This window comes from Ornithodoros turicata, unplaced genomic scaffold, assembly GCF_037126465.1.
Source record: "Ornithodoros turicata isolate Travis unplaced genomic scaffold, ASM3712646v1 Chromosome55, whole genome shotgun sequence".
Taxonomy (NCBI): Eukaryota; Metazoa; Arthropoda; class Arachnida; order Ixodida; family Argasidae; genus Ornithodoros; species Ornithodoros turicata.
The window spans coordinates 963497-977493 of record NW_026999383.1 but is presented as its reverse complement, the minus strand read 5'-3'; the positions used below and the strand labels follow the sequence as shown (position 1 = coordinate 977493).

The 13997-nt window shown below is 51.1% G+C and overlaps 1 non-coding gene across 1 annotated transcript; it reads right to left on the bottom strand.

The window, feature by feature from the left end:
- Positions 1-3139: 3139 nt before the first annotated feature.
- On the bottom strand, positions 3140-3221 carry Trnal-aag (transfer RNA leucine (anticodon AAG)). Its single transcript has one exon. It is a non-coding gene; the product is annotated as a tRNA-Leu (tRNA).
- Between the last annotated feature and the right edge of the window lie 10776 nt (positions 3222-13997).

The following is a 13997-nucleotide window of genomic DNA, read 5'->3' as shown; positions in this document are numbered from 1 at the left end:
CAGATTATTCTTACTTCCGCCTATCACTCGACTTTGAATGGATTGTATTTCAAACACGTGGTGGGTATTATACTTGGTCGTCCTTTGTGGCATTTAGCTACCGAAAGCAGATTATTCTTGCTTCCGTCTATCACTCGTCTTTGAATGGATTGTATTTCGAACACGTGATGGGTATTATACTTGGTCATCCTTTGTGGCATTTAGCTACCGAAATATGATTACTCGTACTTCCGCCTATCACTCGACTTCGAATGGATTGTATTTCAAACGCATGGTGGGTATTATACTTGGTCGTCCTTTGTGGCATTTAGCTGTGTCTGTGTGGCGTGGACTACCTCCACTCGCAGTACAGGACCACCGGGGGACACCCCTTGCCATCTTTCGCACACTTGATGACTCGGCAGTGCTCGCCGTACATATCCGGGACCCCCCAACAGAGATAAACCCTGAGAGAGGCCCCAGCTGGCCGAGATACGTGCCTGGCTCCGGCCCACCACCGGCTAGCGCCCTCGCACCACACCACTCGACAGATAGCGCAGGGGGTTGCCAAAGCCCCCCGCACCCCTCAGCCTCCAGGCTGGATTACAGGAGGACGCCACCCCTCCTAGCCTCCCTGAGGGCCCCTGTGGAACAGGGAAGGGAGCGGAAAAACTTTCCCCTCTCCACAAAGCGGTCCCGATGAACTTAAACCCAGCAAAAGGAAACAGGGTTTTACCCCTATGGCTGCTGCTACAAGAGGCCGCCACACCTCCCGGTATTCGTGTCTTGCAGGCTAGGTTCCGGCCCCCTGGAAGCTGGGTTACAACCACACGCCACGGAAGTTAGCCATAGGAACTTTGCCCGAACATCGGGTACCACCAGGGATTGCCGCCGTTGGCGACGTGAAAGGACACCAGTGATGAACACCAAAAGTAGCCATCACGTTTCCTATCTCCCGGCAGGGAGATGCTGCGAGGCACGTCGCCTGACGGCCTTTTAAAAGGTTCCACCACCACTCCGACTTCAGGCCATTATTAGGAAAGCAGATTATTCTTACTTCCGCTATCACTCGTCTTTGAATGGATTGTATTTCAAACACATGGTGGGTATTATACATGGTCGTCCTTTGTGGCATTTAGCTACCGAAAGCAGATTATTCTTGCTTCCGTCTATCACTCGTCTTTGAATGGATTGTATTTCGAACACGTGGTGGGTATTATACTTGGTCGTCCTTTGTGGCATTTAGCTACCGAAAGCAGATTATTCTTCCTTCCGTCTATCACTCGTCCTTGAATGGATTGTATTTCGAACACGTGGTGGGTATTATACTTGGTCGTCCTTTGTGGCATTTAGTTACCGAAAGCAGATTATTCTTGCTTCCGTCTATCACTCGTCTTTGAATGGATTGTATTTCGAACACGTGGTGGGTATTATACTTGGTCGTCCTTTGTGGCATTTAGCTACCGAAAGCAGAATATTCTTGCTTCCGTCTATCACTCGTCTTTGAATGGATTGTATTTCGAACACGTGATGGGTATTATACTTGGTCGTCCTTTGTGGCATTTAGTTACCGAAAGCAGATTATTCTTGCTTCCGTCTATCACTCGTCTTTGAAAGGATTGTATTTCGAACATGTGGTGGGTATTTTACTTGGTCGTCCTTTGTGGCATTTAGTTACCGAAAGCAGATTATTCTTACTTTCGCCTATCACTCGTCTTTGAATGGATTGTATTTCGAACACGTGGTGGGTATTATACTTGGTCGTCCTTTGTGGTATTTAGTTACCGAAAGCAGATTATTCTTACTTCCGCCTATCACTCGTCTTTGAATGGATTGTATTTGGAACACGTGGTGGGTATTATACTTGGTCGTCCTTTGTGGCATTTAGCTACCGAAAGCAGATTATTCTTGCTTCAGTCTATCACTCGTCTTTGAAAGGATTGTATTTCGAACACATTGTGGGAATTATACTTGGTCGTCCTTTGTGGCATTTAGCTACCGAAAGCAGATTATTCTTGCTTCCGTCTATCACTCATCTTTGAATGGATAGTATATCAAACAACGCATTGTGGGAATTATACTTGGTCGTCCTTTGTTGCATTTAGCTACCGAAAGCAGTTTATTCTTACTTCCGTCTATCACTCGTCTTTGAATGGATTGTATTTCAAGCACATTGTGGGAATTATACTTGGTCGTCCTTTGCGGCATTTAGCAACCGAAAGCAGATTATTCTGACTTCCGCCTATCACTCGTCTTTGAATGGAATGTATTTCAAACACATGGTTGGCATTATACTTGGTTGTCGTTTGTGGCATTTAGCTATAACATATTTATTCTTATGCCACTAGGGGTGGCAGCACCCAAAAAGATAATAGAAAATAAAACACCTGGAAATACAAATAGCCCTCCGGCCTAAGACCCCTAGGGGCGGCCTTCGGGACAGCCTGTGATACATGTAGCCTCCAGCCTAAGACCCCAGGGGGGCGGCTGGAGGCGCGCGGGCGGTGCTCCGATGGAACGTCATCCAGGTTCGGGCGGAGCCTTCCAAAACCCAAACCCCGACGATCTTGAGATCCTTTAGCTTGAGACCCATGCGGAGGAGATCCGTGGCTGATGGTCTAGCCCAGATACCCCTGAAGTTGATCGTTGCCGAAGATACCTCGGGTGGGCGGGGTCGAAAGCCTTGGGCGAAAGTGAGGACCTCCGGTGCAGTGTAGTAGGCAACCTTGTCCGAGTGTGCCAAGGTCAGATCACGGGAACCGCCCACTGCCTGCACGTCGATGACGGCGGAGTCGTCACCGCGAAAGGCAGTTATGTCAGGCTTCCTGGTGCCTCTGGAGGTTGCAATGTGCGGCTCTCGAGTCACACCCCAACCGCACTGGCGAAGTCAGATTATTATCGAAAGCAGATTATTCTTACTGCAGCGTATCACTCGTCTTTGAATGGATTGTATTTCACGCACATGGTGGGTATTATACTTGGTCGTCCTTTGTGGCATTTAGCTAGAACTCTTTATTGCACAAACATACAACAAATCTTTCACTTTTATCTTGGGAAAAGCTTAAAACCGTTGTGGACGGAAGGTAGCCCTCTGGAAAGCATGTAAGCAATAAACTGAGCCCAATGCTACATTTGAGGTTAGGGAGGAAAAAAAAGTTCTTGGCAGCGGTGGGATTCGAACCCACGCCCCCGAAGAGACTGGTGCCTTAAACCAGCGCCTTAGACCGCTCGGCCACGCTACCGCACACGCGAAAGCAGATTATTCTTACTTCCGCCTGTCACTCGTCTTTGAATGGATTGTATATCGAACACATGGTGGGTATTATATTTGGTCATCCTCTGTGGCATTTAGCTATTTTTTAATCAACTTTCGCTCAAAGGGGAGCGATACCCGTACACTGGTGTTGCAGAACAACACCGGGAACTACAAACCCTCCAAACCCAGAGCCCGCTTCACCGATGGCTATTAACCATCGTCGTCATACGACCAAAAGACCAAAATTGTTGTAACTCCTGACTCCACCCTGGAGCGCAATGACGGTGATGGTCACAATGTCTTTCTTGGAGAGGCCCATGTGTAGCAGTTGATCAGCACTCGCCTTCGCCCAAACCCCCCGAAACGAGAGGGTGACGCTGCTCACTGTCGCATCAGCTGGCGAGTCTCCACTTGCTTGATGCACAATCTCCGTGCGATCGTATTTTAAAACTTTGTGGGCATGTCCCAGCTAGTCCATTTAGGCAATCCCCTTCCCTACGACTTGTGCATCAATGATGACCACCTGGCCATCTTTCTTGGCAACCAAATCTGGCTTCAGCGTGCCCTTCGGGACCTTGTAGATGGGCTCAACTTGCGTAGACCAGCCCTTCTCCTGAAGATGTTTGTTGACAAATTTTAACACGTTATCATGGCGCCCAGTTCGTGCCCCATGTGTTCTATGGCAGGACTGCAAAATGTGCGCCAAAGTCTCATCCGATCTACAACCGGCACGACATTCCATCGCAGTTTCCAAACCTCTCCCGGTCCTCGTGCGGCAGGGTAGGGCGTTGATACGCAGCTTGATCATATCGATGAAATGACGACCCGGGAGCATGCTGGTCCCCTAACCAATCCACTTCTGTGCATACGGGACCAAACCCGCATCTGCGAGGGATTTTCCGTCATTTGAGGCGTAAAGCACCAACGCCCAATGCTTCCTCACCGCTGTCATTGAACTCAGCAGCTTTCCTCCGTGATAGGAAGACGTTTTAGCTTTATGTAGTAGCTGGGTCATTGCTTCGCACCGCATTGCCTCACGGACGACAGGATTGGAGGAGGTAGCAAATTTCGTCAGGCGTACACGCTGCTGTACCGGGATGTTCACTCGGAGGGAGGGGATTCCAAGACCACCGGCCGAAATCGGAGCATGGAGATATGTCACAGGGGTGTCGTGTGGTAGATACAGCCATCTGCGGACGGCGTTGCGGATCGTGCAGTCAAGCCTCTTCAGCAGCTGTAGAGTCTACCTTCCAAGGGCTAGTCGATGGTGGATCCTCGGTAGGAGGTAGTACCGTAGCACCTCGAGGCTCTGCTGTGGCTTAAGCGGTGCCTTCAAGACCCTCTTCAACCAAGTGTCGACTTCCTCCAGAGCTGGTCGCTTGCGTCCAGTAGCAGCGAACGAGACCCCCAAGTAACGCCACACAAAGCCTGGAGAGGCCGCCGGAACGGGAGAGTCGAAACCCCGAAACGTGCTTTCCGAGGACACCTTGACCTTCTTGTGTCTTCCTGAGACGACCAGCGACACGGTGAACGTCTTGTTGGTGTTGATGTGTAGTCCTCTTGGATGGAGATATGAAGCAACCTCGTCCAGGCGGTGTTGGAGGCCGGCCGGTGACGACGCCACAAGCACCAGGTCGTCGGCGAAGGCCATGACGTCGAGGGATCGCTCCCCCACGCCAAAGCCAACGCCGGGCGCCACCGAAGATAGATAGCCATCGAGGATGAGGTTGAAGAGAACCGGGGACAGCGGGTCCCCCTGCCGAACACCGGTCGTAGGCCGCACCAGTCGCTGGACACCCCCAGCACTTAGAAGAGTCTGCGCGTCGCTGTATAAATCTTCAAGGTAACCAAGGAAGTCCTCGGCCAGCCCAGCAGTTCTGGCGGCATCACAGATAACAGCTCTGGACACTTTGTCGAACGCCTTCGTCAAATCTACCACCGCCAGGTAGAGGGAACTCTTTTCCATCCGTGCTTGAGCCAAAGCCGTGGTCAGGAGCGTGACGTTTTCCCCGCAGCCATCTACTGGAAGGAAGGCCCTCTGACGGTAATTGGACTTGAGGTGGGATGATAGTCTCTTCGCCAGGGTACGGTGGAACAAACGCAGTATCACAGACGCTACTGTAATGGGACGAAAATCCCCTGGGTCTTTGGCATCAGATTTCTTCGGGATGAAAACAGTTCTTGCATTACGTAGCGCAGTAGGGATCCTGGATTGCAGCATTAGGAGGTTCAATAGGACTCTGAGGACTACTGATGGGACAGAGCGCAGGCACATCGAAGAGAATCCGTCAGGTCCAGCAGCGGATCCTAGGGGGGGGGGGGGGAGGTTACTTTTGATGTCCTGTGCGGTAATAACATAAAACGGGTAAACCTTCACGGAACATGCAGGACTTGAGTCGAGAAGTGGTGGTGGCGGTGGCCCGGTCAATAGGCCCTCCCAGGCATCCAAAAAGGCGCGATCATTCTCGACTGCAGCCGAAACGTAACCATCGAGGGTGGCCCTGGCACAGTCTGCCTGACGTCTACGGAAGAGGTCCTGCGTCCGCGCGTACAGCGCCCTTTTCTGCTTCCGCCGACTTAGAGGACTGGTATATTGGCGACGCTGGTTGTCTCCTCCCACATTGGTAGATGCTGATCTTGTCCCATCACCCGTAGCCGGGGGCGTAGAAGAAACAAACACATCACGGATGTAGTTATAGGTTCTCCATCTGGCTTTCTGCCAACAAACTGGTTCCAAATATCGATAAGACTTCATACGTAATATTTCGCCCACGACAAAAATATTTGGACCTAGACCAGGAAAAGCTATACCTCGCAGGCCGCCCTCTCAGCAGAGAGTCTTCAGTCAAATTTCTCGGCGTTATTTTACATGAAAACCTATCATGGGATGATCATGTTAAGTTTGTCCGACTCAAAATCACCTCCGCCTTGTTCGCACTTTCTAAGTTAAGACAATTTCTTTCTATCCAGGCGCTTCTAATGGTTTACCACGCTCTAATCCACTCCAATATTCCGTACGCTCTGGAGGTCTATGGGCTGACCTATCCCTCCACCCTTCTTCCTATTTTACACTCCCAAAGAAGAGCCCTGAGGATAATGTTGTTCATACCCCCCCGCGAATCAATAGCGTTTGCCTTTCAGTGTTTGTCAGTGCAAAATATTTATTCTCTTGTTAAGCATAAAGTTGCACTTTTCATGTACAAGTTGATCCATGGGGCTATCACGGACCACTTGATCTCTCTCAATCGTGTTCATACATTGTACAACCTACGTCATCAGCCTGACATGCTTCAACCTCCTTCTTCACGTACAAATTATGGTATATTTTCAATGTCTTTCTTTGGTTCCAAGGTATGGAATTCCCTACCGTTGCATATCAGAACCCTGTCTTCCTTTTTTCAATTTAAGAGGTATTCCCGTTTACAACTATCACAATGGTAATGGGACACGAAAGCTCTATGATTTAGTAATGATCTCTTCCTTTCTTTCTTGACATAACACGCCCTTGATATGACTTATAATATTGTTTTATCTATGTCGGTAATGCTCTTTGCTTACTATAGGTTGCACCATAATGTTTCACTTTCCTTGTCAATGCATTTTTGTCAATTGTTTGTCAATGTCTTTTTTTTTCTCTCTTCTTTCTTTCCCACAAGGCTTGTTATATATTCATGTACGTCTGTGTATCTACTGCTGGGACTGTTACACAGGGCACGCCCTCACAGTCCCATTTGTAATTCATTGAAACTCAGAAAGAGTAAATAAAACCTGAAACCTGAAACCTGAAACCTATAAGATGTTGCGCGATGCTAACGCCTCGAATGGCATGGTTAGCAATGTCGTACAATCGGTCCGCCTGGAAGGTCGTTGGAGGCGTCCGACTTGCTAGCTTATCAACCTCCCGTAGAATGGCCTGGCGCCTGGACTGTTGTGCCTGTGCATCTCTCTCAGGTGGAGGAGGCCTAGAACCATCTTGATTGCTGTCATCGGTGATGGCTGGAGTGGCAGGTGAGGCTAGTAGATTCTGGACCCGCTCCTTGTAGGCTGCACCGCGTCGATGAGACTTAATGGCATCCAGTGAACGCCCCGGGAAGAGTGTGTGCAGCTCAGCGTTCAGCGAGCGAGGTTCCACCGGTCCTCTTCTTAACCCGGCTTCGGCTCGAGCAACTAGGAGATCTTCCTCGTCCGACCAACGTGGGCGGACTCGTTGGGTATTTATGTTGGCATGATATTCCACAGGGTGACGGGACTTGCACTGGAGACCCAGACCGTCTTTGGTAGTAAAGACTGCCTCGCAATGGACACAGCGATGACCACTTGCAGCAGAAGCTGTTGACGTAGAGGGTCCGGAAGAAGTCCGAACCGAGGATGGCTGTGAAGGGCCCCCAGAAGTAGAGGCACCTGAATTGGCAGAGACGGTGGTAGCGTTGCTTGACCCCACTGGAACCGGCATTGGAGTGAAGATGGCCGCCGAGAATGAACTAGGTGTAGGTGGACCAGGAATCGGACTTGATGTAGTAGCAGGATAACTGGATGCCTGAAGGTCTGGCAGGGCGTGCTTCTTAAGGGAAGCATGGATTTTGAGGCCCTTTATTGAAGTAAAGGCTTTCCCGTAGGTGCAGACGAAGGTAGAGGCAGGAGCTTGATCTTGGCCAGTCACTGGAGAGTTGGAGGGCTGCAGGTTTGCACCAGGAGCCAACGCCGCACGGCGCCGGCTTCCTCTTTGTATTCTTTGATTATCTGTACCTGGCCGCATTTTAGCTCCGCTGGGGGCGGCATCCCCAGAGGAGCGGGGTGGTAACTCAGAGCTCCGTTCGTCCCGTCGGTCTGCGAAGACCAAGGTTTATCAGGTTGCACTACGAGAAGGTGGAGCTGACCACTTCCGAGGGAGAGGCTATGTGTTGCGCATCCACTCAGCTTGTAGCAGCAGGGCAGCCAAGCTGACCCCAGAGACCAGACACTCCTGCCCCGAATTCACTAGATTACAGGTGACCGCAACGTACACCCGGCGAAAAAGGAAAGCCTGGCCTCCAGGCAAAGGTAGGGCCACACCTGCGCCAGGACCAGGCCGAACCCGGTTCCCAACCCGGGTAGAAAAAAACAGATTAAACAAAAAAAGCAGAAAGCAGATTATTCTTACTTCCGCCGATCACTCGACTTTGAATGGATTGTATTTCAAACACATGGTGGGTATTATACTTGGTCGTCTTTTGTGGAATTTAGCTATTGTGAACTTTTATTCACATAAAAGCATTTCTCCAATAAGGGCGGAGTCTCCAAAATACAGGTTACGGGCCAAGGCCACAGCATAGCATGCAATACAGCGCTGAATGTAATACATATGCAAAACGCGTACATATTAATAGTCTTCCAACTTCCAGCTTGTGCTGCTCTTCCCACTTCTTACTTCACACTTCAGAAGATATCTGATGCTCTCTAGTATTCATCAGATCCGGCCCTCTTCACCAACGCGACGAGTGGTAGCATTCTTGAAGGCCCGCCATGCTCGCACAGTTCCCTCGAGGGCCTTGACAGTGGCTATCCGGAGTTGGCCCTTAGTTAGTCCGATGGATATCAGGGCTGCAGCCGATTCCGAGGACCAAATTCCCCGGAAGGAAACCGTCGCAGAGGTGAATGAGAACACAGATTCCGAAGAGGAAGGAGATGAAGCCCGGAGCAGATCCACAATCTCACGTGTATTGTACACGTCAGACTTCTCCTGGTGGAGGGTGTTCAACGCAGGACCACATCCAACCACTTGAACGTCGATGACACAGGCACCTCCTCGGCCATGGCAGATGAGGTCCGGCTTCCGCAAACCCCTGGACGTGGATAGATGTCGCTCTCGTTGCACGTGAAAGCCCCTCTTCCGGAGACAGGAGGACAAGAAGACGGCAATGACATCGTGACGACGGTGCCGGGACCCATTGGAAGTGGGGCAATGCTGGACAGCATGAGCCAAGGTCTCTGCAGCAGCACAACCAGCCCGACAGCGACGATCCTCTGCTGGGCGGCCTCTAGTAGAACGGGACTTGGTTGGAGTAGCGTTCCCCCGAACCTTTACGACATCGATGTAGTCCCTCCCTGAGAGAAGAGAGGAACCATCCGTCACCCAGGAGTGGACCGTCAGGACTGCCGCAGCACCACGAAGACCCCGGCTGTCAACGCAGGTGTACAACTTGTTGGCCCAGTAAGAGCGGACCTGCTGTGCCGTCTTCAACAGCCTCCCATCACACGTCGACGCCCTCCTGGCCTACAAGCACTCCGAACGAATGGGGGGCAGACGATATACCTCGGTGGCAACTGACCAGGACGACGAGGCCAGCCCCTCCAAGCGAGCGAGACGCAGCCGAGGGACCTGCGTAATAAGGGCTGGCACACCAAGACCCCCATCTCGGTGAGATGCATGGTAAAATGGAATAGGGGTGTCCAAGGGGAGCTTCAGCCATCGACGAATGAAGGATCGAGTGACGACATCCAGCTAGTTCAGAAGGCGTAGAGGAGAGCCACCCAGAACAAGGCGGTGCAGCAGACGGGGCAGGATGAAGCTTCGTAGGAGTACCAAACGGTGCTGGGGCTTCAGGGGAGCAGATGTAACCTTTGCCAGCAGGGAGCGAAGCTCATCAATTGGCGCCGGAGGACGGTGACCAGATGTGTTGAAGGCCACACCAAGGTAGTGCCACTCAGCTGCCGTGGACGAGGCGGGGATGCGACCTCCCTGCAAGAAGTCCAGGGAACGCACCACACACTTTTTGTCTCTACCAGACGCGACAAGAGACAGTGTCCGACACTTCATGATGTTAAACACCAAGCCACGGGGTGAGAGATACGCCTCCGCACGATTCAGGAGCTCCCTGAGGCATACCTCAGATGAAGCAAACAGGACCAGGGCATCTGCAAATGGCATGCAGTTGACAGACGACGTAGCCCCCAGGGAAAACCCCACATGCGAGGGCAGGCTCTGTAGTAGACCATCCAGGACGTAATTGAAGAGAGCAGGGCTCAGTGGGTCACCCTGCCGAACACCACACGATGGAGAAATGCGTCGCTGGAACCCTGCCGCCGCCAGTGTTGTCGCCGATGAAGAATAGAGCCGCTCCAAATACCTGATCAAGGAACCAGGAAGGCCTGTTTCTCGCGCTGCCGCTAGTAGGGAGCCGAAGGATACTGAATCGAAGGCCTTCTTCAAGTCCAAAGTCGCCATGAACAGACAGCGGTGCCGACGGTGCGCTTCCTTAATAACAGAGTGCAGGAGAAATACGTTTTCCGCGCACTCATCGGCAGAGGAGAAGGCCCGTTGCTGCTCACTAAAGGGGCAGGCTATCCTCAGGTGGTTAGCCAAGGCTCGGTGGTAAAGGCGTAGTAGCACAGACGAGATGGTGATGGGCCTGTAGTCTCCGGGACCAGCAGGATGGGACACTTTTGGGATGAAGACGGTCCGTGCTTCGTGCAGGTAAGCTGGGACGTCCCCAGCCAGGAGGAACAGATTGGTGATGATCTCCAAGTAAGGAACAGGAACTGCTCTCTGTTGTGACGATGTAACCCCATCAGGGACATGCGCAGAATTTCCATCAGGGAAGGCCGCACGCACCTCATCCCCAGAAAAGGGCTCAATAATCTCAGGAGCCACAGCCTGCGGGGCAGTCTCCAAGGGCTCAGAGAAGTCCAGATCGCCTGGAACCATAATCCTTGTCCAGAAGTCGAGGAAGTCCACAGTATCCCCAGGAGGTTCCTGGGAGGGCCACCCAGCACCAGGCGTGCACATGCACGACGATTCCTCCGGTAAAGTTTCTGTGTTCTCGCAAACTCCATGCGACGACGCATGCGGCGCGTAGTCCTCATGGTAGGCAGTCCTCCAGCAGAAAGCAGATTATTCTTACTTCCGCCTATCACTCGTCTTTGAGTGGATTGTATTTCAAACACATGGTTGGTATTATACTTGGTCGTCGTTTGTGGCATTTAGCTACCGAAAGCAGTTTATTCTTACTGCCGCGTATCACTCTTCTTTGAATGGATTGTATTTCACACACATGGTGGGTATTATACCTGGTCGTGCTTTGTGGCATTTAGTTACCGAAAGCAGATTATTCTTACTTCCGCCTATCACTCGTCTTTGAATGGATTGTATTTCGAAGACGTTGTGGGTATTATACTTACTCGTCCTTTGTGGCATTTAGCTATTTATCATCTTTATTGAACCACACACGTGAATACAATAAATCATTCGCTTTTGAGAAAAGCTCAAACCAAAGCACGGAAAGTAGCCCTATGGAACATCCGAAAGCAGTAAATGGACCCTAACATCACGTGCAGTGAGAGGAGCGCAACAGAACGCCTCGATTAACCCCAGTCCAGGAGACAGCCCAACGCCGAGCTCTCCATGATGCCTCTGGCTGAAAAAGTAATGGGGATGTGGCTAACATCCAAAGCGTCCGTAATGTTGAGAATTTCTTCTCGAATGCCAGGAGTCCAATACTTGATGACTTTTTCACGGGCGAAGGTGGAGAGCGATCTGTAGTCCCCTCTCACTTGCACATCCATGACGACCGCAGCACCATGTCTAGAAAAAATAAGGTCAGGCTTAAAAACGACATCATTGACCATAAGGCGGGGTTCCTTCAAAACCTGATACCCCTGCCTTTCCAGCGACTGTTTAAGTTTTAACACAATCCGGTCGTGCCTTTGTACACGAGCGCCGTGCGTACGCGGACAGGCTTGAATTACATGTGCAAGATTTTCTGATGCAATACATCCTGCCCCGCAACGAGTGGCCTTAACACGGCCCCTCGCACAGCGAACCCTGGTAGGAAGGGCATTAATGCGTAGTTTAATGAGGTCAATATACTCATTGGAAATGAGGAAACGAGGAGGGTTGTAAATCCAAAACGAGGAGGGATTCCCCTCGATCTCCGTTAAGCCCCTACCATCCGTGGTGTTAACCAGCTTCCAACTCCAGTATTGTCGCTGGCTTGATTTGCTAGTAAGCTCCCAGCTCCCTCGCTGCAACAGGTTCCCCAGGCGGGTGATATCCTTAGTATAAGTAACCGAGCTAACGACAGCGGAGAGCGCGGTATCATGCGTTTTAGTCTGAAACGCTGTAAGGCGTGACAGTCTAATACGGGGGACGGAAAGCTCAAAGGAAGGTATCCCCAAACCCCCGGAGGAAATGGGGGCGTATAAGAAGGAGTTGGGGATATCGTGAGGGAGATGGAGGAAATGTCTTACAAATGACCGGATGATGCGATCGCTACGTTGGAGCAAGATGACACTCGGTTCTGCGACCGTCGAATCGTAGACCAACCTGGGAAGAAGATAGTAAAAAAGCATGACTAATTTCTGGTGAGGTTTCAGGGGACTCCTACGAAGAGTCTTCAGTTGGCCAGAAATGTCCGTGATCTGGGGGTTAACCCGCCCAAAACTGTCCATCGAGACCCTGAGATATACCAGCGGATCATTTACCGTAAGGGCTGTCAGAGTATCAGCGCGAACCATATAGGTATTATCTGTTACCTTAACTAGCTTCTGACGCCCAGAAGGCAACAGGGTCAGGGTAAAAGACTTACTGGCATTTATCTCGAGGCCCCTAGCTCCCACAAATAGCGTGAAATGGTCAAGCAGGGATTGCAAACCGGCCGGAGACTCCGCAACCAATACCACATCGTCCGCAAAAGCGAGAGCTGCTACACGCCGACCACCCAAGTCACAACCTATCTCAGGGGAAGATCAGCAAGGAAGGCGTCTAAGAGCAAGTTGAATAGTAGGGGCGATTATGGGTCCCCCTGCCGAATCCCGCGACGAGGGATGACCGTACAGGACGCAGGCCCAACTTCAAGGGTGACCGAACTTGAACAGTTTTCTTTGCGATGAATGCAGTGATGTCGTCCACGGTTGTCGCAGGAAGGAGCTTGGTGACGAATAGTGCCTTGTTGGCGCGGCGCGGTTCCACGGCACTTAGGCCTTCGGAAATCGACGTGCCGAAGAAAGCTCTGGGCTGAGGTGCACGTACGTTGGGTATTTCAATCGGCGACATCTCACCGTTAGAAAGATTTGGTGAAGATGTGTTACCTACAGGTATTTTAGCGACCTGTGCCGCGAACGTGACTCCCGGCATTCGAGTCAAATCCTTAGATGGGGCCGAAGCAGGTAGGGAGGGAGGTTGCGACGCCGCCACATTTGCACGAACATTCGGAGTGACGGCTGCATCCCTACGAAGAGAAACTTTACGCAGTTCAGCTCGCAGAGAGTTGATCTGAATCACCATAGCTGAAGAAGATTCGTGAAACTCCTTTTTGAGTTGGGCGTTATCACGGCGGAGCGCGGCCACCTCGTCGGTCAGGAAGGAAATCCCCTGAAGGGCAGCTTGGAGTAGGGAAGCGAGGTCAAGGCCATCCGGTTGGGGCAGGGAGAATCCCGGTGGGGAAGCCGGAGACGATGGCAGGTTGGTCTCGTTAGGCTTAGTGGTCACCGAAGGCGATGGCACAGAGTCACAGAGCGGGCATAAAAAACGACTTACGACGTCCGGAATTTTGGCATCCTTGGAGGTAAGGTTCATGCATTTAGCATGCACCCGTTTGTCGCACTTTGTACACTTCAGAGTAGATTGTTTACCGTAAAACGGCAGAGCGCAGATGACACACGTGTCGGCACTGGGCGCCATCTTGGAATAATAATAATAATAATAATAATAATAATAATAATAATAATAATAATAATAATAATAATTTTATTCAAGAAAGCAAACTACAAATATAATAAAACAGGC